The following is a 24,370-nucleotide window of genomic DNA, read 5'->3' as shown; positions in this document are numbered from 1 at the left end:
TAGTTCTGTGGGCTGCATCTTGGGTATTCTGTACCTTTCCTTTCTTTCTTTTGTTCTTTCTTTCTTTCTTTCTTTCTTTCTTTCTTTCTTTCTTTCTTTCTTTCTTGGTTAATATCCACTTATAAGCGAGAACATACCATGTATGTCCTTTTGGGTCTGAGTTACTTCACTCAGGATGATATTTTCTAGTTCCTTCCATTTGCCTGAAAAACTCAGGATGTCCTTGTTCTTAATAGCTAGTAGTACTCCATTGTGTAAATGAACCATATTTTCTGTATCCATTCTTCTGTCCTTGGACATCTGGGTTGTTTCTAGCTTCTGGCTATAACAAACAAGGCTGCTATGAACATAGTGAAACACGTGCCCCTGTGGCATGGTGGAACATCTTCTGGATATATTTCCAAGAGTGGTATTGCTGGGTCTTTAGGTAGATCTATTTCCAGTTTTCTGAGGAACCTCCAGATTGATTTCCAGAGTACAATGCAATATTATTCAGCTATTAAGAAAGTGAAATTATTCAGGAACTTCCCCTGTGCCTAGGTATTCGAGGGTCTTCCCCAACTTCTCTTCTATTAGTTTCAGTGTATCTGGTTTTATGTGAAGGTCCTTTATCCACTTGGACTTGAGTTTTGTACAAGGGGATAAGAATGGATTAATTTGCATTCTTCTACATGCTGACTTCCAGTTGAGCCAGCACCATTTGTTGAAAATGCTGTCCTTTTCCCACTGGATGGTTTTAGTTCCTTTGTCAAAGATCAAGTGACCATAGGTGTGTGGGTTCATTTCCGGATTTTCAATTCTATTCCATTTATCTTTCTGCCTGTCTCTGTACCAATACCATGCAGTTTTTATCACTACTGCTCTGTAGTACAGTTTGAAGTCAGGGATGATGATTCCCCCAGAAGTTCTTTTATTGTTGAGAATGGTTCTCGCTATCCTGGGTTTTTTGTTATTTCAAATGAATTTGCAAATTGAAATTGCTCTTTCTATTTCTATGAAGAATTGATTTGGAATTTTGATGGGGATTGCATTGAATCTGTAGATTGCTCTTGGTAAGATGGCCATTTTACTAAGTTAATCCTGCCAATCCAGGAGCATGGGAGATCTTTCCATCTTCTGAGATCTTCTTCTATTTCTTTCTTCAGAGTCTTGAAGTTCTTGTCATACAGATCTTTCACTTGCTTAGTTAGATTCACTCCAAGATATTTTGTATTATGTGTGACTATTGTGAAAGGTGTCATTTCCCTAATTTCTTTTTCAGGCTGTTTATCCTTTGAGTAGAGGAAGGCTACTGATTTGTTTGAGTTGATTTTATATCCAGCCACTTTGCTGACCCTGTGCTACAACCCTCAGCATGTCAATCCCACCCAGAGAAAGCTTGTCCCCCAAAAGTGTTGACATATCCAACTTCACAGATGAGACCACTACTACCACCCCAATACCTGGCCCAAGCTGGACATCACAGGAACCTCAGTGAAGCCAGATACAAAATCTAGTTTCCATCTGTGCATGGGAGCTGACCCTATGCTATAGCCCTCCACACCCCAATCTAGCACAGAGGAAGTTGTCCCCCAGGTGTGTTGACACACCCAAGGTAACAGGTTGACCTCCAGAACTGCTGAAACTCCCAGGCTCACAGGCTCACAGGAAGAACAAGCTTTAGAGACAGCAAGGCCAGCAAACACCAGAGTTAACCAGATGGCAAGAGGCAAGCACAAAAATATAAGCATCAGAAATCAAGACTATTTGGCATCATCAGAATGCAGTTCTTCCATAACAGTAAGCCCTAAATACCCTCAAGACACCCGAAAAGCAAGATTCTGATCTAAAATCACATCTCATAATGACAATAGAGGACTTTAAGAAGTACATAAATAACCCCCTTAACTAAATTATTCTCTAAGATCAATAATCAACAAATGGGACCTCATAAAATTGAAAAGTTTCTGTAAGGCAAAGAACAGTGTCAATAGGACAAAACGGCAACCAACAGATTGGAAAAAGATCTTTACCAACACTACATCTAATACCTAATATCTAATATATACAAAGAACTCAAAAAAGTTAGATTACAGAGTACCAAATAACTCTATTAAAAAATGGGAAACAAAGCTAAACAGAGAATTCTCAACTGAGGAAACTTGAATGGCTGAGAAGCACCTAAAGAAATGTTGAACACCCATAGTCACCAGGGAAATGCAAATCAAAACAACCGTGAGATTCCACCTCACACCAGTCAGAATGGCTAAGATCAAAACCTCAGGTGACGGCAGATGCTGGTGAAGATGTGGAGAAAGAGGAACACTCCTCCATTGCTGGTGGGATTGTAAGCTGGTACAAACCACTCTGAAAATCAGTCTGGCGGTTCCTTAGAAAATTGGATATAGTGTTACCTGAGAACCCAGCTATACCATTCCTGGGCATATACCCAGAAAATGTTCCAACATGGAATAAGGACACATGTTCCACTATATTCATAGCAGCCAAATTTATAATAGCCAGAAGCTGGAAACAACCCAAATGTCACTCAACAGAGGAATGGATACAGAGAATGTTGTATATTTACACAATGGAATACTACTCACCTATTTTAAAAAATGACTTCATGAAATTTGCAGGCAAATCGGTGGTACTTAAAAATATCATCCTAAGGTTGATTCTGTGCCACAGTGCTCCATACCCACATACCACCAGGAAAGAGCTGGTCTTCCAGGAGTGCTGGCACACCTGTGAGCACCAGTAAGACTACCACATCAGCTCGAAGGGACCTATAGGAAGACCTCAGGATACAGGAACCTAGGAACAGCCTAGGACAAGATCCTTTCAGTTACTTTCTGCACCCAGAGCTCTTCCTGCCCAGCACCGCACAGAGCTAATTTTGTTCCACATGCCTCTGTACCCAAATATCTCTTAGAGAGAGCTGTTCTCCCAGGAGTGCTGGCATACCTGTGAACATCAATAAGACAACTTCTGCTCAAATTCTTTGCCCAAGAGGTACCGGCCCAGAGCCATCAGGACACAGGAACCAAGGAACAGCCAGTGACAGGATCCTTCTGGTTTCTGTCTGCACCCAGACCTGACCCTGTGCCACAGCTCTCCATACCCAAATTCCTCCCTAAGAGAACTGGTCTTCCAGGAGTGCTGATACACAGGCTTGCAGGAGGGACAAGCCACAGTCAGACACAGCAAGACCAGCTAACACCAGAGATAACCAGATGGCGAGAAGCAAGGCAAGAATGTAAGCAACAGAAACCAAGGCTACTTGGCATCATCATAACCCAGTTCTACCACCAAAGCAAGCCCTGGATACCCTAACATATCAGAAAACTAAGACTCTGGTTTAAAATTACATCTCAAGATGATGATAAAGGACTTTAAGAAGGACATAAATAAGTCTCTTATAGAAATACAGGTAAATGGGTAGAAGCCCTTAAAGAGTAAACACAAAAATTCCTTAAAGAATTGCAAGAAGACACAACCAAACAGGTGAAGGAATAGAAGAAAATCAACCAGGATTTGAAAGTGGAACTAGAAACAATAAAGAAATCACAAAGGGAGATGACCCTAGAGATAAAAAAAAACCTAGAAAAGAGATCACGAGTCATACATGCAAGTATCACCAAAAGAATACAAGAGAAAGAAGAGAGAACGTCAAGAGCAGAGGATACCATAAAAAACCCTGACACAACCATCAAAGAAAATACAAAATTCCAAAAGCTCCTAACCCAAAACATCCAGGAAATCCAGGACACAATGTGAAGACAAAACCTAAGGATAATAGGTATAGAAGAGAGTGAAGATTCCCAACTTAAAGGGACAGCAAATATCTTCAACAAAATCATACAAGAAAACTTCCCTAACCTAAAGAAAGAGATGCCCATAAACATAAAAGCAGTCTATAGAACTCCAAATAGACTGGACCAGAAAAGAAATTCCCCCTGTCAAATAATAATCAAAACACAAAACGAAGAAAGAATACTAAAAGCAGTAAGGGAAAAAGGTCAAGTAACATATAAAGGCAGACTTACCAGGATAGCACCAGACTTCTCACCAGAGACAATGAAAGCTGGAAGATCCTGGGCAGATGTGTTACAGACTCTAAGAGAACAAAAATTCCAGCCCAGGCTACTATACCCAGCAAAACTCTCAATTAGCACAGATGGAGAAACCAAGATATTCCATGACAAAAACCATTTTTCACAGTATCTTTCCACAAATCCAGCCATACAGTGGATAATAGATGGAAAACCCCAACATAGAGAGGGAAACTACACCATGGAAAAAGCAAGAAAGTAATCATCTTTCAACAAACCCCAAAGAAGGTAGCCACACAAACATAATTCCATTACTAACAACAAAAATAATAGGAAACCACAATCACTACTCCTTAACATCTCTTAACATCAATGGACTAAAATCAACTTTCAAACAAAAGTTTTCAAAAAAGATAAAGACACTTCATACTCATCAAAGAAAAAATCTACCAAGAAGATCCCTCAAATCCGAACATCCCCTCCAAATGCAAGGACACCCACATTCATAAAAGAAACTACTAAAGCTCAAAGCACACATTGCACCCCACACAATAATAGTGAGAAACTTCAATACCCTGCTCTCATCAATGGACAAATCATGGAAACATAAACTAAACAGAGACACAGTGAAACTAACAGAAGTTATGAACCAAATGGATTAAACAGATATCTATAGAACATTTCATCCTAAAACAAAAGAATATACTTCTTCTCAGCACCCCATGATACCTTCCCCAAACATGACCATATATTCGGTCATGAATCAGGCTTCAACACATACAAAAAGATTGAAATAATTCCATGCATCCTATTAGATCACCACGGACTAAGGCTGGTCTCCAATAACAACAAAAAACAACAGAAAGTGCACATATACATGGAAGCTGAACAATGCCCTACTCAATGATAATTTGGTCAAGGAAGAAATAAAGAAATTAAAGACTTTTTAGAATTTAATGAAAATGAAGGCACAATATACCCAAACTTATGGGACACAATGAAAGAAGTGCTAAGAGGAAAAATCATAGCTCTGAGTCTCTCCAAAAAGAAATTGGAGAGAGCATACACTACCACCTTAACAACACACCTGAAAGCTCTAGAACAAAAAGAAGCAAATACACCCAAGAGGAGTAGAAGGCAGGAAATAATCAAACTAAGAGCTGAAATCAACCAAGTAGAAACAAAGAGAACTATACAAAGAATCAACAAAACCCAGGAGCTGGTTCTTTGAGAAAATCAACAAAATAGATAAATCCTTATCCAGACTAATCAGAGGCACAGAGATACTGTCCAAATTAACAAAATCAGAAATGAAGAGGGAGATATAAAAACAGAAACTGAGGAAATTTTTAAAAAAATCATCAGATCCTACGACAAAAGCCTATATTCAACAAAACTGGAAAATCTGGATGAAATGGACAATTTTTTAGACAGATACCAGGTTCCAAAGTTAAATCAGGATCAGGTAAAACATCTAAACAATCCGGTAATCCCTATAGAAATAGAAGCAGTCATTAAAAGTCTCCCAACCAAAAAAAAAAAAGAAAAGAAAGAAAAGAAAAGAAAAAAGAAAAACCAAAAAACAAAAAAACAAAAACAACCCCCCAAAAAACAAAAAAACAAAAAACAAAACAACAACAACAAAAAAAACAACCCAGGACCAGATGGGTTTAGTGCAGAATTTTATCAGACCTTCAAAGAAGACCTAATACCAATACAAAATAGAAACAGAAGGAACACTACCCAATTTGTTCTATGAAATCACAGTTACCTTAACATTAAAACCACATAAAGATGCAACAAAGAAAGAGAGCTTCAGGCCTTATGAATATCCGTGTTAAAATACTCAATAAAATTTTTACAAACCGAATCCAAAAACACATCAAACTGATTGTTCACCACTATTATATAGGCTTCATCCCAGGGATGCAGGTTAGGTTCAATATATGGAAATTCATCAACATAATCCACTACATAAACAAACTCAAAGAAAAACACTACATGATCATTTCATTAGATGCTGAGAAGGCATTTTACAAAATTCAATACCCCTTCACGATAAAAGACTTGGAAATATCAGGAATTCAAGGCCCCTACCTAAACATAGTAAAAGCAATATACAGCAAACCAGTAGCCAAGATCAAACTAAATGGAGAGAAGCTTGAAGCAATCCCACTAAGATCAGGGATGAGACAAGTTTGCCCACTCTCTCCCTACCTATTTAGTATAGTACTGGAAGTCCTAGCTAGAGCAATTAGACAACAAAAGAGGTCAAGTGGATACAAATTGAAAAGAAAGAAGTCAAAATATTACTATTTGCATATGACATAATAGTATAATTAAGTGACTCCAAAACTTCCACCAGGGAACTCCTATGGATGACAAAGAAATTCGGCAAAGTGGCTGGATTGAAAATTTACTCAAATCAGTAGCCTTCCTCTACTCAAAATATAAATGAACTGAGAAAGAGATTAGGGAAATGACACCCCCACAGTAGTCACAACCAATATAACATATCTTGGTTTGATTCTAACCAAAGAAGTTAAAGTCTGTACAACAAGAACTTTAAGTCTCTGAAGAAAGAAATCGAAGAGCTCAGAAGATGGAAAGATCTCCCATGCTCATGGATTGGCAGGATTAATATAGTAAAAATGGCCATTTCATGGAAAGCAATGTATGGATTCAATGCAATCCCCATCAAAATTCCAAATCAATTCTTCATAGAGTTAGAAAGAGCAATTCTAAAATTCATTTGGAATAACAAAAAACCCAGGATAGTGAAAACTATTCTCAATAATAAAAGAACATCTAGGAGAGTCACCAACTTGGGAAACAATCTTTATCAGTCCTACATCCAATAGAGGACTAATATCCAATATATACAAGGAACTCAAGAAGTACATATAAGGTTACTCCAGAGAACCAAGTAACCCCATTAAAATTGGGTATCAGGGCTAAACAGAGAATTCCCAACTGAGGAAACTTGAATGGCTGGGAAGCACCTAAAGAAATGTTCAGCATCCTTAGTCATCAGGGAAATGCAAATCAAAACAACCCTGAGATTCCACCTCACACCAGTCAGAATGGCTAAGATCAAAAACTCAGGTGACAGCAGACGCTGGCAGGGATGTGGAGAAAGAAGAACACTTCTCCATTGCTGGTGGGACTGCAAGCTGGTACAACCACTCTGGAAATCAGTCAGGTGGTTCCTCAGGAAATTGGACATAGCATTATCTGAGGACCGAGCTATACCACTACAGGGGATATACCCAGATGAACATGATGTCTCATGTTCCACTATGTCCATATTAGCCATATTTATAATAGCTAGAAGCTGAAAACAACCCAGATGTCACTCAACAGAGAAATAGATACAGAAAATGTTGTACATTTATACAGTGAAATATTACTCAGCTATTAAAAACAATGACTTCATGAAATTTGCAGGCAAATGGATGGATCCAGAAAATATCATCCTAAGTGAGGTAACTCAGTCACAAAAGTATGTCACACATGGTATATACTCACTGATAATGGATATTAGGCAAAAAGCATGGAATACCCATGATACAACATGTGGACCACATGAAGCTCAAGAGAAAGGAAAACCAAAGTGTGGATGATTCAGTCCTTCTTAGTAGGAGGAACAAAATAATCAAGGGAAGTAGAGGGTCGAAGGGACTTGGGAGGAAGAGAAGAATGGGAGGGGAAAAGAGGGGCAGTATCAGGTATGGGAGGAGATATACAGAGGGTCAGGAAATTGAACAGAGATATGTAGCAATGGGGGATGGGGAACTGGGGGTAGCAACCAGAAAGTCCCAGATGCCAGGAAAGCAATAGCCTCCCAGATCCCCATGGGGATGACATTAGCTGAAATACCCCACAATGGGTGGGAGAACCTGTTGAGAACATATCCAGAGGGTAGGCATCGCTCCCAGGTTGAATGATGTGGCCACCCACCCACCTCCAAAATTTATCCCACAATTGCTCCTGTCTAAAGGAAGTACAGGGACAAAGAGTGGAGCAGAAACTGAAGGAAAGGCCATCCAGAGACTGCCCCACCTGGGGATTCATCCCACGTGCAGACACCAAACCCAGACACTATTGCTGATGCCAAGAACTGCTGGCTGACAGGATCTGATACAGCTGTCTCTTGAGAGGCTCTCCCAGATCTTGACCAATACAGATGCAGATGCTTGCATGTAACCATTGGCCTGAGTGCAGGGACTCCAATGGAGAAGTTAGGGGAAGAACAGAAGGAGCTGAGGGGGCCTTATCTGGCATCAGTGGGAGGGGAGGCCCTGGGTTCTTTGAGGGCTTGATACCCCAGTGTAGAATTATGCTAGGGCGGTGAGGCAGAAGTGGGTGGGTAGGTTGGAGAGCACCCTCATATAGGCAGTGTAATGGGGGATGGGATATGAGATTTGCAGAGGGGGGGGGGGGGGAAACCGGAAAAGTTGATAACATTTGAAATGTGAATAAATAAAATATCTAATTAGAAAATAAAACACCAGAATTGCATTTATTACAGTTGTTACTTGCAGCAGAAAATATATAAGAACAGAGAGCCTGTAACCCCCACTCAGGAGGATGTTACTGCCAGGTATAAGGGTGTGTAGATTCAATTTTAAATTGATCTGCCTCTATTATTTTTTGTAGGACCAGAATGATCGCATTTGAGTAAATAAACGGTACTTGTGATGTGAAAAAAATATTATTCTTCAAAATGTATCTTTCTCTTCCTTTAAACTCTAGCTTTTCCCTCCAGTAGTTCTGATTTTTGTATCACAAATATATTTATTATTGATATTATTATTTACATTTTGTCATATTTTTAGGCATTATAATTCTGTGCATCTCCCAAGGATAGAGCAGAGTTACTAATGACAACAAATAATCATCACAATGATGTTTATTATTTCCTGTCAGTTCACTGGGACTTTTCCACTCCTGAAGAATCTCTAATTTATTTGTTTTGTGTTGGCGTCTGGTGATAAAAAGAAAGAAAGAAAGAAAGAATCAAGAACATAACTTTAAATGCTTTGCATTGAATGAAAATTACACACATTACACCAAAAATCTGTCACAGTGAAGACAGTCATAAAAGAGATATTCATAGCACCATGTGTCCACATTAAAAAACCCAGAGAAATATCAAATTAATCACTTAACAATACACCAAGAGGCCTTAGAAAAACAATCAATGACAAAAAATAGACATGAGTAGATAATTTAAATTAAATTAATGTTGAAATGAATAAACTAGAAAGGAAAAAATTATACAAAGAATCAATGAAACCAATAGTTAGTATTTTGAAAAGATTAACATGACTAACAGACCTTTAGCCAAACTAATTGAGAGACCATTCGATTTAATGAAAAAAGAGACATTACAACAGGTACAAGAAAAAATTTTTTTTTTAAAAGTACTGTTCATTTTCCAGATGAAATTTTACATAGCTAAGTATGTAAAAAGTACAAATCCTGTTACTTTTTGGGTTGTGTGGGAGGAGAGGTTCACACATGCTGTACTTGCCTTTCCTTCTCCCGTGAGAAAAACCGTGAAACAGTTTTCAAAACCACCCTTTTGCAGCTAGTTCTGCCTTAGGTTATTGTTGAACCCCTGTGGGGATAAATTAGTGATTTGGATCCACAGCCTGTATATGGTCTGGAACGGAGCAAAATTTCTAAGAAGCACTGTACTTGAGGACATAGGCCAGGAACATGGTCTACGCACGTATTGCTCATGTATGTGTTTGTATGGGTGGCGTGCTGGGGACATTTCTGCAGAATAGCACTCTCTATCACTGCAGCCACCACTGGCCTCTAAATAGCCTTTGGGCACAGTGAAACAGTAAAGAGTGTAATGAGTCACATTGTGAAAGGACCATAGAGTTTCTTTAACTGGCATCTTTGTAGGAACTTGTTTGCAGATCATTAAATATTTAATTAAGGGAGAATGTGAAATAATTTGTGTTTCAGTCCACTGGCCTCTAAATGGAAATCGTTACATAACAAAAACAAATCAGAAGTTACACTGATCTATGATATTGAAAATTTCCATTTGGTGTGACAGAGCTAAATGTATAAAGTCAGGCAGCTCCCAGGCATTCACAGACTTAAAATTATATCCCCAGAGTACTTGCACCTGCTATGGTAGCTGTACAGTGCATCTCAGTGAATACAGCAGTCTCTTGGTTTGTTGCACTTAAGAGTATGAATTCTCACTTCAAAGCTCTGAGGGTGGGACTAGAATACCTTCCTTTTCTCAGGTGGTATTGGGTTCTGAGACATATTTAAGTGGTGAGAGTCTTTTCAAAGGTCCATAAGAGACCTTCTTGAGGGACAAATTAGGAGCATTGTTTCCTTGGGCAGAGAACAGCACTGAGCATTGAGAATCAGTCACTCTAATGAACTGAATGCTTTTGGCCTAATAGCTAACCAGATAACCTAAAAGCTTACATCCCAGGAAGTCATTGTGCTTACTATAAAGTGCCCATGCTCTCTTCCAAACCTTGTTTTCTTATTATTAATTCATCTTTTGGTGTTAAGTGTATTTGTTCACAGAGCTAAAGAGCCTCTGTGAGCAGATGTTGAGCCAGTTTATTTGATTATAGCACTTCATTAATCTTGCCATTATTGACATTTGTGATTTGGAGGATTCTTTTTGTGGAGGCTCTTCTTTGGATTGTAGCATCTCTGACTTCACAGATACCTGTAGAATCGTCATTCCAACCAAAAAGGCACCTATTAAATGGAATCCAAGCCATTGTCAAACCGTAGTTTCAAAGGAGTCAGGAATACCAGATCAGCTTTCTATCTTTGGCAAGGATGGAGGACAGATGAGAGGAGTGTCAACTGGATTTTGTAAGAAAAAGCCTGTGAATCTACACCAAATCTATCCCCCAAATCCCACTTACTAATGTTTATAGTAGCAGCTAAGTCTGGAGAAACCAGCTTTGGGTAAATTCACTAATAAACCCAGCAAACTATTTTGACATTTGTTTTTGTCTTACCAGTTTTTTTTGTTTTGCTTTGTTTTAGTTTATTTTGACTATTTATTTATTTATTTACTTATTTATCTATCTAGTCATTTACTTTGAAAGAGAGGAAGGAAATGAAGTTAGCTGAGTAAGGAGGTGGGGGAGAACCTGGCAGGAGTTGGAGGAGGAGAAAGAATATGATCCAAATATATTGCATGAAAAAAATTAAGTAAGAGCACGTTAATTTTAAAAACTACAGTTTAGTAAGATCAAAAGTAAGAGGCAAACATGCAAGACCTAAGCTAGACTTTCTTTAGGGTTATTGATAACAAATGTTTGTGGCTGAGCAGTAAAAGCCAGATACCCAACTCCTGGACCCTTGCTTATTAAACAGGTCCACAGTGACCTGAAACCCACTCTGTTATTTATAAGCCTCCTACCTCAACATTCCAAGTGTGAGAAATACAGATTTGTATCACTCACTAGGCTAAAATATTCCCATTCTTACATTTACTTCTCCTTATACTAGTTCTTCTTATTACATATTAAAACAGCCTGGCAGTGTCTCCTTAGACTTTTCTTTCTTAAAAATATAGAATATTTATTATTTATTCTTTGAGAATTTGACACACATAAACAATGCATTTTGATCATATGTATCCAAACTTCTCTCTCCCACTCTTCTAGGCATGCCCAAGAGGTTTCCTTTTCTCTTTTTCTTTATGTCCTCTCCTATTTGATCTATCTATCTATCTATCTATCTATCTATCTATCTATCTATCTATCATTGATAAGCTGCGGAGCCTAGTGAATGCTGCCCATTGGAATGTTGAATGATCTTTCTGTCTTGACTTTGTGCTTGTTTTGTGCAGGTAATCATGGTTGCATTGAGCTCGTGAGCTCAGAAGACAGCATGTCGCAGGGCTCCTCCCATTCTCCTTTCATTTTTTTCTGCCTTCTCTTCCATAATGTTTCTTGAGCTGGGATGGGTGCTTGGGTGTATGTGATAAAGATGTCTTAATTAGAGCTGAACATAAAATAATTATTAAATGCAACTATAAGTTTATTTTTAATAATACTGAGAATTGAACCTAAGGCCTTGTACGTACTAGGCAAGCTCTCTATCTTTCAACTATAACTCTAGCCCTCTAACTTCTAATTTTTTATTGAAGCATATATTTTTAAATATTTACAAAATAAAAGATGTTTGGTTTTGTGTGTATGATGTGTTTATGAGTGTTCAAGTATGTGTGATGATGTGCACATGGTAATTATGACTGTGTAAAATGTGTGACAAGTGAGTAGGAGTATGTAAGTAGTATGAATGAGTATGTGTTTGTGTGTGCATATAACACATTTAAGAGATGTATCTATGTATGGTATATGTGTAACTATGTAGAAGTATATAGCAAAACCATAGATATTATATGATCACATGTGTCATTATGTATATTAATATATTATTATCAATGGTATAATATATTATATTAATTATACACTATTATTAATATACATGTATTACATATTATTAATATACATTATTATATTAATTAATAATATATATTATTATATTACTAATGTATATTAATATATAATATTTTTTCAATTTGCATTCTAATCCTAGGTTTATTCAACAGTCCTTTCACTCTATGCAAGTACAAACACAGCCTTATCTAAAATGCTACAAAGTTATAAAACTCAAAACAAATTTTATAGTACTGACTGTACAATAAAAGCAAAAAGAAGCAATGTACACATTGCCAAGGTTAACCTGCAACATCACCATGAATGTCAGGTGACAATGGGGGTGGGGTAGGTTTCATGAGGACCCTGTAGAACTGGCTCACCAATTTTAGAAAGTAACTGACACGGGGACAGAAAAGATAACCATTTATGGAGGAATCCTTCAAAGGTTTTAACCCTAGGCAGTGAAGAATAATAAGCAGGGGTTGTGGTCAGGCCTACAGAAGAGCAGCTTGGTCCTCTCCACAGGTGTGGCACAGCAACAGCAAGGGCTTGACCAGGTTGTCTGACTGGTCCTAGGTCATCTGTAGAAAATGGTGTACTGCCACAGGTCCCATTAGTTCTGCTACCAAACAGACTGTCAAGAACTGAAGGAGTGAACTTTCTAGCCAGAAAACTACAGGGTACCTCTATGGGGACAGTCCTGAATCAACAGTGCTTCTAGAAGCCAGAACCTTCCTGCAGAGGAGATATCTTAACTGCTGTCTTCAAAGCCTACCCTGGTAAGGGATTCTTCCCTACAGATCCTCATTTGGCTAGAGAAAAGGACAAAACTGAGTCTGGGGAACATAAGTTACAGAGGTACGAATCAATGTCCCTGATTATTGGGAGGAGTTGGAGCTGGATCAGCTCGTGTGGCGGCAGCGGCCAGGTGATCGAGACACACAGATCCTTCGCACAGGGGACCTGCAACTTGGGGATCAATACCTTCTCCTCATCCGTGGGGGTGACCTACACCACATAGGAGGTGGCAGAAGCATTCTCCTGGGTGGGCTGAATCGCCGAGGCTATGGTGCCAACACAGCAGTAGCAGTGATCTCTTGGCCATCAATTTGTCCTCCATCTATGTGTTTCTGTGCCTTCTCTGCTTCATCTGGATTCTCAAATTCCACATATGCATAGCCTTTGGATAGATGAGGATGCATCCTTTCTACAGGCATGTCAATCATTTTAATTTTCCCGTAAGTAGAAAACACTTCCATGATATGATCCTTGGTCACATTTCTAGTGAGCCTCCCAATGTGCACTTTGGTGGGTTCAGGTGAAGGACTCCACTTTTTCCTCTCTTTTTCATCTCTTTTAGGTGGCTTGGATTTGGAGCGGGACTGCTGCCTGTTGTCATGCCTGAGCCGAGAAGGGCTGGGGGAGCTGGAAGAGCTGCTAGAACTGGAGCTCCGGGATGTACTGGAGCTTTTCGAGCGGCTGGATGCAGAGGACAAGCTGGAGCCACTGCTTGAGCCTGTGCTGGTGCTGGAGCCCGAGCTGGAGGTTGAGCTGGACCCAGACATGGTGCTGCTGCTTCCGCTTGAAGCACTGTGCGTCTTCCGAGTCGTATCTCTGCCACGATCCTTCTCACTTGACTCTTTAGTGGCCCCTTTATCTTTAGATCTATCCTTGGACTTCTCATCAGAGCGGTCCTTGTGTTTGGTAGCAGAAGGAGCCATCTTCTCAAGGCTGCCACCTCCTCCCGATCTTCTTAGACCTATATAATATAATTTAGTGGAAATAATATATGGATATGGGACATATGTTTGTGGGAATCATTATGATTGTGTGTGTATATGTCTGTGGTATAGGTGCAGTTATATGATTGTGTGTCATATCTATGTCAGATCCAGGAGGTATGCATGTGTGATATTTACATGTTCTTTGACTTTTTATGAAAAATTTATTCAAATGATAGAAGTCTCCTGTATAGACACAGAACATACCCTCCACCCCCAATTTCTTTGGAAATTGTTATAGCTCTGACCCAGAGCTGTATCTCCATCATGGAAAAGGAATTCATTCCAAATAAACAATAGCTGTAGGGCTGAGAAATTCTTGAGAAGAACCTCAGTTTGAGTTCTTATTCACTTTAAGAGATTTGAGGATGTTGTATTTGCTGAAATGCTTTGGTTATAAAATAGTTTGGTTAAATGATGGAGGAGGTAATTTGAGTTAACTGCAGATATTGTATGTCCTTTTTCTGGATCTATTTTTGAGAAATGCCTTAACCTATGTCACAAGTGCTGTCTCCTCTGGTCAAAGGCTGCTTGCTTCTTTGTCCTTTAACTTTTGAAACTGTCACCCATTGTTCCAAGTGTTGCTAACCAAGCACATGCATGCCCTGATCTCAGCTCTTGGCCTGGTTTCTGCGTTGTGGAACTGGTTACTGTTAAGATTAGGACATGCTGCAGCCACCAGAGGGAGCGTTCTGCCTGAATTGGAATTGCCTTCAAATTCACTGTGTACGTTCATGTTCTCTCCTTTCAAAACTTTAAAAGGACATTTCAAACAGCCCGATGTGTGCATTTGATTACATTTAATGCCATGTCTAGGACATGCCTGTAATCCTGTCCAAGAGGACTTTCCAAATCTCCCATGCTTCTGATAGGGGAAGCCCATGCCTCTCTTGCTCGTTGATCTCAAGGGAACTTTGTAAATCCTGCTTCCTATTCCTGCCATCACTGTAAAATCATGGTATGAGATTGGACTTCAACAAAGTTTCCTCTTTGTTCCTTCATTTATAAAGTGAGATAACTAGCAATGTTGAAGAAGAAACGAAGTCTCAGCAGTATAAATTAACTCAGTGCTAAAGCTAAATTCACAACCAGAGATTAGCATCTAAATCCTGGGAAGAGCCGTGGACAGGGAACGCTTGCTCCAGGCCTCCATTTAAGGAAGCAGAAGCATTTCCAGGATAGGTGAGTTGTTATCATATGAACAACACCCAAACTTTAGGATTGCTGCCCATTGTTGTCCAATATGTTAGGCTTCTGTAGCCTTGCTTGTATGAGTCGGAGAGACCTCACTTTTTAAGTCCAGGGAAATAAACAATTGGTAATTTTCTGTAGCTTCTGCACGAAACTCACATCTTTCCAGGAAACTGCCATTTTGATAAGAAGAGCAGTAGATAAGCTTTCTATGATTTTAGGATTCTACTCCTTCTTGATAATTCAATGCTCTTGTCCTTTATTCCACCACTGCTTTATGAGTTCTTGTGTGACAGATACTGAGATACCTTGTATAGACTTTACTCACAAGACGAATACTGAATCTCCACAGCTTATAAGCAGTACAAGGCTAGGTACAACTTGCTTGGCCTTTTATTTTATATCACTTCATTTTTATGTGTGCATATGTTATTTATATATGATGTACATATGTGTGCACAGGTGTGTGAGCATACATGTTCACCCACTTGCAGTCAGAAGTAGATACAGACCATTCTTGTCTATCACTTTCCTTGGGAAAGGGTCTCTTGATGAAAGAGGAGCTTCCAATTTTTGACTTTGTTGCTTGACCCAAGCCTCAGAGATCCTTCCGTCTCTGCCCCTTTGCTGACTGTGGCAGGTACAGGTGTCTGCGTATCCAGCTTTTATGAGGATTCAGGGATCTGAGCTTAGTTCCTCAAGCTTAGCAAGTGGTTTTACTTACTAAGCCACCTTCCCATCTCAGTTTGATTTTTCGTACATGCTCACTTCTTTGTAATTCCATAGGCCCAGTGATATGAAATCTCACAATCTGTACCCTCCCTTGATGCCTTCAGGGTTATTCCTTTATTTAACTGGTAAAACCAGTAAGTCTAACGCAAACAGTATCTCCAGATCTCTGTCTTGCCTGCCTATAGGAAGTTTGTACTTCCTGGCCATTTGTGATAGAATAGAACTGTGTGACTAGTTCTGGTCAGTGACATAGGAATGTCTGGTATTTCACTTCTAGGCTAGAGCAGTAATACCAGTTCCACACTAGGGACAACAAACTCCAGAGAGGAATTTTTGCTTTAGTGTAGACAGAGATAGTTTTTAAATATGTGGGTCATGGACATTCAAAATGCTAAGCTCTGGGCTGTATTTAGAACTCAAATTTGTAATTACCTATAACAGAGCATATTAGTTGGTATTTTAGAAAACTAGCTAGCTATGTAGTACAAGTCTTTGGACCTATTTCTAGAGTACTGATCGCCCTAGATGTTATGCCCTAGAGTGTTAGTAAACATGCAGATGTTCATCTCCTGCCTTATTTTTCTGATAACTTCACTCAACAGTTCAAATCACTCATAACTGTTCTCAGAAGCTACCGTAGATTTCAAATTCCGACACAAGCAACTGCTTAGTCAGGTTTCATAGTAGTTTTATGCACTGAAACAATGTTAAACACTTGCTGTTTTTTTTAATTGTTGAATTTTATCTTATGTGTATTGGTGTGGGGGTGCCAGATGCTCTGGAAATGGAGTTAAAGATAGTTGTTGCAGACTGCCATGCTGGGAATTAAACCCAGATCCTCTGGAAGAGCGGTCAGTGTTCTTAACTGCTGAGCCCCTTTTCCAACGCCACACTTACTGCTTTTTATTGAGAGGAGTTGATTAAGAAATGAGGAAAACTTGGGAACATTTCTAGGGTTTCAACTTCGAGACAATGCTTTCCTACTTTTTGGATGCTGTGAGACCGTCTACAGGTGTGCTGTACTTGTTATTTAAGATGAGGAATACTAAAGGGTCCTAAGTGAAGTCAATGCTTGTTGCCATTATGCTAATGCACTGTTGAACATTATTATTTAATGTCCCGAAACCAACTGAGTGAAGAATGAAAAAGACTCCAACTACAGCCTGTCAATTGTTCATATAAAAACGTAGGTTCTTTCTTTTATTAGACTGTAAAAGTACCTCAAGCAGATGAAAATCAAGTGTGCACCAAAAAAGAGAGACCATGCTTGTTTTCAAACTGTAAAATTTCAGTGGTCTATGACTTTACATCTAGAGCGAAGAAGAATCCAGTTTCTCTCCATTGTGCCTGTAGAGGGGACTGAAATACACGCCGTTTGAGAACCTGCTGGTGTCTTTGTGTTCAACAAAGTATTTATTAAAGTACCTCTAAATATTTTGGATGCAGTCATTCCAGAGCTAGGCTGAAAATCAAAATAGTGTGGCAATTAAATACTAAATACTTAGTATGAAAGATAATTTTTCTTTCTGAGTAGAGGCTATCTTTATATTAATAGTTTCAAAATGTATATATCTCCTATTTGCAAAATTTTGGTGAGCAAGGTCCTATGAATGAATATCTTGCTCATAAATGCTGATGGAATTCAGTGTCTAAACTTCCTCCTTTCTTCTTATAGCAAAATCTATGTGGAGCAAGAACCATATAAAAATATTACCAAGCAGACTGTGAGTAAATAAGATAATTATAGTCTACCAATGCATACATTTATTAAAGTCTACTCTTGGCATGTGCATTGCCACATGTATATGTGAAATGTCAAGTTCAAATCAGATAGTTCAAAATTTTCCCTTTTAAGATTGCAAAAATGGTACTTAATAGTAAATATTTTGAAAAACATATCTTTAATTGCCTTGTTAATTATTCCCGGGGCGCTTCTTTTGTATATGATTCTACTCACTTTCTTGGTAAAATAGGCTACCGTGACAAGCACTGTGTAGTCAAGAGGTGAGAAGCTGAGTGGCAGAGCAGACCTGGCCAAACTGTCATAGAATGTTTCCCTAGTCTGTGTATTTGGTAGACTTCATATTACCCATCTTTCACATTAGTCTTAATAAAAGCTAAAAGATGTGCCAAAGAATAGATTTGTGTTACACTCGATGAAATTGATGTTTTGTTGTGAGCATTAAAACATTAATTCTGATTACAAGGAACACTCCATCCATTGGGAAGCAGAATCTACAGTGACATTTGGTAGGAGGTTTCAAAGGCACAGATGTGGTCTTTGAATAATGGAAAATCAAATGAACTAAAATTGGACCAAACCAGATGCAGATCCTCTGAGCTCAACCAAATGAGATGTAAGACAATTGGTCTGCTCATCCAAAAGTTATACATTCACTACTGATTTAATTAGACTAGCCCTGCCCATATACTACATCATCTTGAGGTTCTTTCTTTCTACAAGATGAGTTTCAAAGAATAGTTTTAATGGGATACAAAGATAGAGACAATCTATCAGCCTGAGAAATGTAGTATGCGAATTGGTACAGATTTTAGAGGATTCTCAAGCACTCTACTTATCATTTCATCCAAGGGCAGTGCATATTGAAGGGAAATGATCTATGCTAAAACATTAAAACACTTAAAACAGAAAGGTAACAGTTCGATAATTGATACTCTCATCTTGGTATGCATGTACCAAGGAGCCAACTTCATTTTCAAAGGACTACTTAGTCTTAGATGTTAAAAACATTTTGAAAACTGACTTACAAAGAGTCTTATGAATTAATTGCTTACTGATTTGTCATAGGATATAGCTTTCTAGAAAAATCTCAGAAGCCTCAAAACCTACCATTTCTCACCTGACCTAAGCATGTTCATATCATGCATGAACACAGCGTCATAACCCTGTTTGTTCTTATAGCATTAGACTGTTCTCCTCAATTAATAGCCTTAGACTGCCACCAAGACTAAGTCTTCTACCCAGTGTCCATGATAAATATGGTGAAGTTCTGGTTGTTGCATACTTGGTGTCTGTAAAAGCAATGTATTCTCCAGATATAATTGTCATCTTATAGGCTTACTGCTGCATAAGTTCACCTTTCTAGCTCCTTCTGAACTGGCTGATTGAACTCAGTTGTTCTGGCACAAACCCATCTCCAGGCTGACTGATTGAATCTGGTTTCTCTCAGCTTCTGACTGAATTGTTCTGCTTGGCCTCATACTCTCTTTGGCATATATTCTAATCTTTTGGCTCTTCATTCTCTGACTGGTTCTGTCTTCACCGGCAACCTGCCTCTGTGAAACAGTTCAGTTTTGTTTGTTTGTTTTTTGTTTTTCAAGACAGGGTTTCTCTGTATAGCTCTGGCTGTCCTGGAATTCACTCTGTAGACCAGGCTGGTCTCGAACTCAGAAATCTGCCTGTCTCTGCCTCCCAAGTGCTGGGATTAAAGGAGTGCGCCACCACTGCCCGGCTTGTAAAACAGTTCTAATCAAACTGCCCCCCTCCCTAGAATGATTCTGTCAACTCTCTCTTTGACTCACCATGTTTTTTGCCCTTAGCCATTACTTTCAAACATAGGTGCTTCCTTCTACAAACTAACTTAACCTAGGTTGTTTGGGATTAAAGGTATGTGGTGTGTACTAACGGTGCATGTGTACTCTAGCTAGAGGGATTAAAGGTGTGTGGTGTGTCTGTGTTCCATTCATATCACACAGACCTAGAAGGTCTTTGCATGTGATCCTTGTCAGAGAAGCCATGCTGCTGGATTAAAATTCTTCCATAGGTGCCTCCATTTCCATCTGGGTAAGCACAGCCACTTGATTACCACTTTTAAATACATGTGGTATCTGTGTTTCTGTCCCTTATTTATTCCCTCTTCACTAAAGACAAGTTTCCAGGACCAAGCCAGGCTGGCACCCTCCGATGATATTTGGGTCACTTTACACCTGTGGACACGTTTTATAAGGCCAATCGTTGTTACAGTTTGCAGAATTACAGCTGGATATGACTGATGATCACTTTTTTCCTCCAGTAGCACCTTCCAGCATTGTGAAAGCTAGACAGTGAGAAACTTCCATGTCAGTAGCAGTGTGCTTTCTCCATGTTTTACAATTCAAATATACGGTAGCTTCAGCAACAGGGTCTGAAGTAAAGGTTTTTTCCCAGTTCTGTGGTCTGTCTCTTCACTTAAATATGATGGTGTTCTTCATTGCATAGAAATATTTTAGTTTCATAACATTCTATTTATTAGTTGTTGGTCTGAATGCTTGAACAATGTAGAAATGAGGATTTACATCTACTTATTTAGATTGATAAGCACCATTTCCTGAAGATTCTGTCTTTTCTCCAGTGGATGGATATTTATTTATTTATTTATCTTCCAAAAAAAAAAAAAAAGAAAAAGAAAAAGAAAAAAGAAAGGGAAGAAAGGAGAAAAAGGAAAGAAAAGAAGAAATTGTGCATAGGTAGATGGATTTGTGTCCATGTCCTCAATTCCATGCAATTAGTTCTTGTTTTTAGTTCTTATGTGTTTTTCCATATGAAATTTAAGATTATCTTCTTATTTTTTGTTAAAATACATTGAAATTTTGATAGAGATCACATTGAATCTGTAAATGGCTTTTAGTTGGATTCCCATTTTCACAACCTGTGAGCAAGAGCGCAAGGGCAGTCCTTCCATCTTCTGACATAATCTTCAATTCCTGCCCCTCCTCATGATTTAAAGTTTTCATTGTATGAATCTTTAATGTCCTTGATTAGGTTTATTCCAAAGTATTTCATTATTTTGAGGCCTTTGTGAATGATTGGTTTTTGATTTCTTTGTGTGTTTTTTTGTTTTTGTATGGGAAAGATAATACTTTTGTATGTTTGTTTGTAACTTGCTAGTTTTCTCAAAGTATTTCAGCTGCAGAAAATTTGTAGTGGACGCTTTGGAGTCTTTCATGCATAATCATGCCATCTTCGAAGGAGGATACCTTGACTTCTTCCCGTCCTGTTTGTATCATCTTCATCTTCTTTAGTTGTCTCCTTGCTCTAGCTCAGAGTTCAGGTACTATATTGAATAGTTGTGGAGAGAGGGGACAACCTTGTTTTGTTCCTGATTTTATTGGAAACTTTGTTTTTTTTTTTTTTTTCAGTTTAGAAAGCTGTTGAGTATGATCTTACTGTATGCTGTCTTTATTGTATTTAGATATTCCTCCTGTATCTCTATTCTTTCCAGGACTTTTATCATGAAGGGATTTAGGATTTTGTCAAGGGCATTTTATTTATCTAATGAAACAATCATGTCTTTCCTTTTAATGTATGGCTTACAGAATATATTATGTCCATTGATTTACATATATTGATCCATATCTACAGCTCTGAAAGGAAGCTGACTTGATTATTGTGGATAATTTTTTGAAGTGTTTTTGAATTGGGTTTATCAATATTATGTTGAATTTTTAACATCTATGTTCATTAGAGTGGTTAACCTATAATTTCTTTTTAAATATATCTTTGTCTGGTTCTGGAATCAGGATAATACTGACTTTGAAAAAGGAAGTTGGGATTTTTCTTTTATTTTCTATTTAATGATGTCTCTTTTGGAGAGGTTTTATGTCAACTTTACATAAGCTAAAATCATCTGAGAGGAGGGGACCTCAATTTAAAAAAATGCTTCCATAAGGTTGGGCTGTAGGCAAGACTGTAAAGAATTTTCTTAATTAGCGAGTAATGAGGGAGGGCCCAGCCCGCTATGGGTCATGCCATCCCTGGCTGATGATCCTGGGTTCTATAAAGAAAGCATGCTGAGTAAGCTGCTGAGAGCAAGCTAGTAAGCAGTACTCCTACTTGGCGTCTGCATCAACTCCTGCTTCCAGGTCTTTGCCCTGTTTGAGTTCTTATCCTAAGTTCTTACAGTAGTGAACAGTGATATTGTACTGTAAGTCACGCCCCCCCCACCTTACATCCTGATCACAAGCATACCTCCCTCTTCTTCCAGTCCCACTGTTTCAAGTCCCTCCTCCCATTACCCCCTCTCCTTCTCCTCAGAGAAGGGGACAGCACCTCACCCTGGGATATCTAGTTCCAGCAGGACTAGGAACATCCTCTCTCACTGAGGCCCAAGCAGGCAGTTCAGGTAGGGAAAGAGGATCCAATATAAGAGCACCCACATGAAGACTAAGCTTCACATTTGATACAAATGAGTAGGGGGCTGAGTTACAGCCCTTGCATGCTCTTTGGCTGGTGGGGCTCTAGGCATTTTGAAGATGAGAGATTATTTTTGTCCTTTCATTGAAAATAGACTTTTTTCATCACATTATATATACTGATTACAGTACTCCTTTTAAAAATTGGGTTATTTATTTTCTTAATATCTAGTTTTTGAGCTTTTCATATATTAGATATTATTTCACTATTTGATGTGGAGCTGTTAAAAATCTTTTCCATTCTGTAGGGTGCTGCTTTGTCAGAATGCTTGTGTCTTTTGCCATGCTTTTCAGTTCCAAGTGGTCACATTTATTAATTGTTCTTAGTGCCTGTGTTAATAGTGTTCCAATCAGAAAGTCAATTCCTGTGGCAATCCATTCAAGGCTATTCCCCACTTTATCTTCTGTCATGTTCAGTATATCTGGTTTTATGTTGAGGTCTTTGATCCATTTGAACTTGTGGTTTGTACCTGGTAATACAAATGAATCTATTTGAATTCTTCTACATGAAGCCATCCAGCTCTGATTGTTAAAGATTATTTCCCCAGTGTGTGTTTCTTGCTTCTTTATAAAAAATAATCAGGGGTATAGATTCATTTTTGGATCTTCAATTTGATTGCGTTGATCAACATGTTTGTTTCTGTGCAAGTACCATGCGGTTTTAGTACAATTTGATGTCAGGGATGGTGATACCTCTAGAAGTTATTTTATGATTCAGGATTTTTTTTTTTTTTTTAGTTATCCCAGTGTGTGTGTGTGTGTTTGTGTGTGTGTGTGTGCGCGCGCCCGTGTGCACTTCCACTTCCATTTAAAGATAAAGTTGTATTTTCAAGTTCTGTGAAGAATTGCTTGGGAATTTTGATGGGGATTACATTGAATCTGTAGTTTGGTTATTGTGGAATGGTCATTTTTACTCTATCAATCCTACCAATCCATGAGCAAAGGAGATAGATCTTTTCATCTTCTAATATATTATTCAATTTCCTTCTTCAATAACTTTATTTTTTAAATCATATAAGCCTTTTACATGATTGATTAGAGTTACCTCAAGACATTTTATATGATTGTATTAGTTAGGGTTTTCTAGAGTCACAGAACTTATGGGTAGTCTCTATATAGGAAGGAAATTTGTGGATGACTTACAGTCTGTAGTCCAACTCCCCAGCAGTGGTCAGCAGTAGCTGTGAATGGAAGTCCAAGGATCTAGCAGTTGCTCAGTCCCATGAGGCAAGCAGGTGAAGAGAGAGTCTTCCTTCTTCCAATGTCCTTATGTAGGTGTCCAGCAGAAGGTGTGGCCGAGATTAAAGGTGTGTACCACCATGCCTGGATCTGAGACTTGTTTTGTACCAGATGACCTTGAACTCAGAGATCTCCTTGCCTTGATCTCCTGGGACTCATAGCCACTATACTTCAAGATCTCCATGCCAAGATCTAGGTCAGAAACTTGTATCTCCTAGCTTCAAGATCAGGATCACAGGTTTACACCTCTGAGACAGGATAATTATGTCTTCTCAGAGTCTACTTAGTATGATTGTTCAGAAACTCTGCTAAGATGACAAATTATTTATCCTATGAAAAGACATGGTTGTTTTTAATAATTATTGTGGCATGGTAGAACTTAACAATGAATGACTTTATTATCTTCATGAGATAGGATTTTAGGTCAGCTTCCTGATTTTTAGGTGTGTTATTGTATCCAGGGCTGACTGTGGTGGAAAAACTGGCTTCTGATGATGTCAAAGTATATTAGCTTCTGTTGTTTAATTGTCTTGCACTTGCCTCTTGCCAACTGGTTATCCCTGGTGTTTGCTGATCTGGGTGTCTCTGTTTGGAGCCTGCCTCTTTTGTCCCTGGATTGCTTCAGGTCCCCTGGTAGGCCTGTGGCTTTGGCTGTAGCAGACTTCCTGTGGGTCCTTCATGTTGTGGAGTCTTCAGAGGGGCATGTATGCTGGTGACCTGTTGCCCTGGCAATAGTGACTTTCTGGAGAGG

The 24,370-nt window shown here is 38.7% G+C and overlaps 1 pseudogene; it reads right to left on the bottom strand.

Annotated features, from left to right (window-relative positions):
• Positions 1 to 13,362: 13,362 nt before the first annotated feature.
• LOC117714099 (uncharacterized) lies at positions 13,363 to 14,224 on the bottom strand (annotated as a pseudogene).
• Between the last annotated feature and the right edge of the window lie 10,146 nt (positions 14,225 to 24,370).

The sequence above is a fragment of the Arvicanthis niloticus genome, chromosome 8, assembly GCF_011762505.2.
Source record: "Arvicanthis niloticus isolate mArvNil1 chromosome 8, mArvNil1.pat.X, whole genome shotgun sequence".
Taxonomy (NCBI): Eukaryota; Metazoa; Chordata; class Mammalia; order Rodentia; family Muridae; genus Arvicanthis; species Arvicanthis niloticus.
This window is presented reverse-complemented; position numbering and strand designations above follow the sequence as displayed.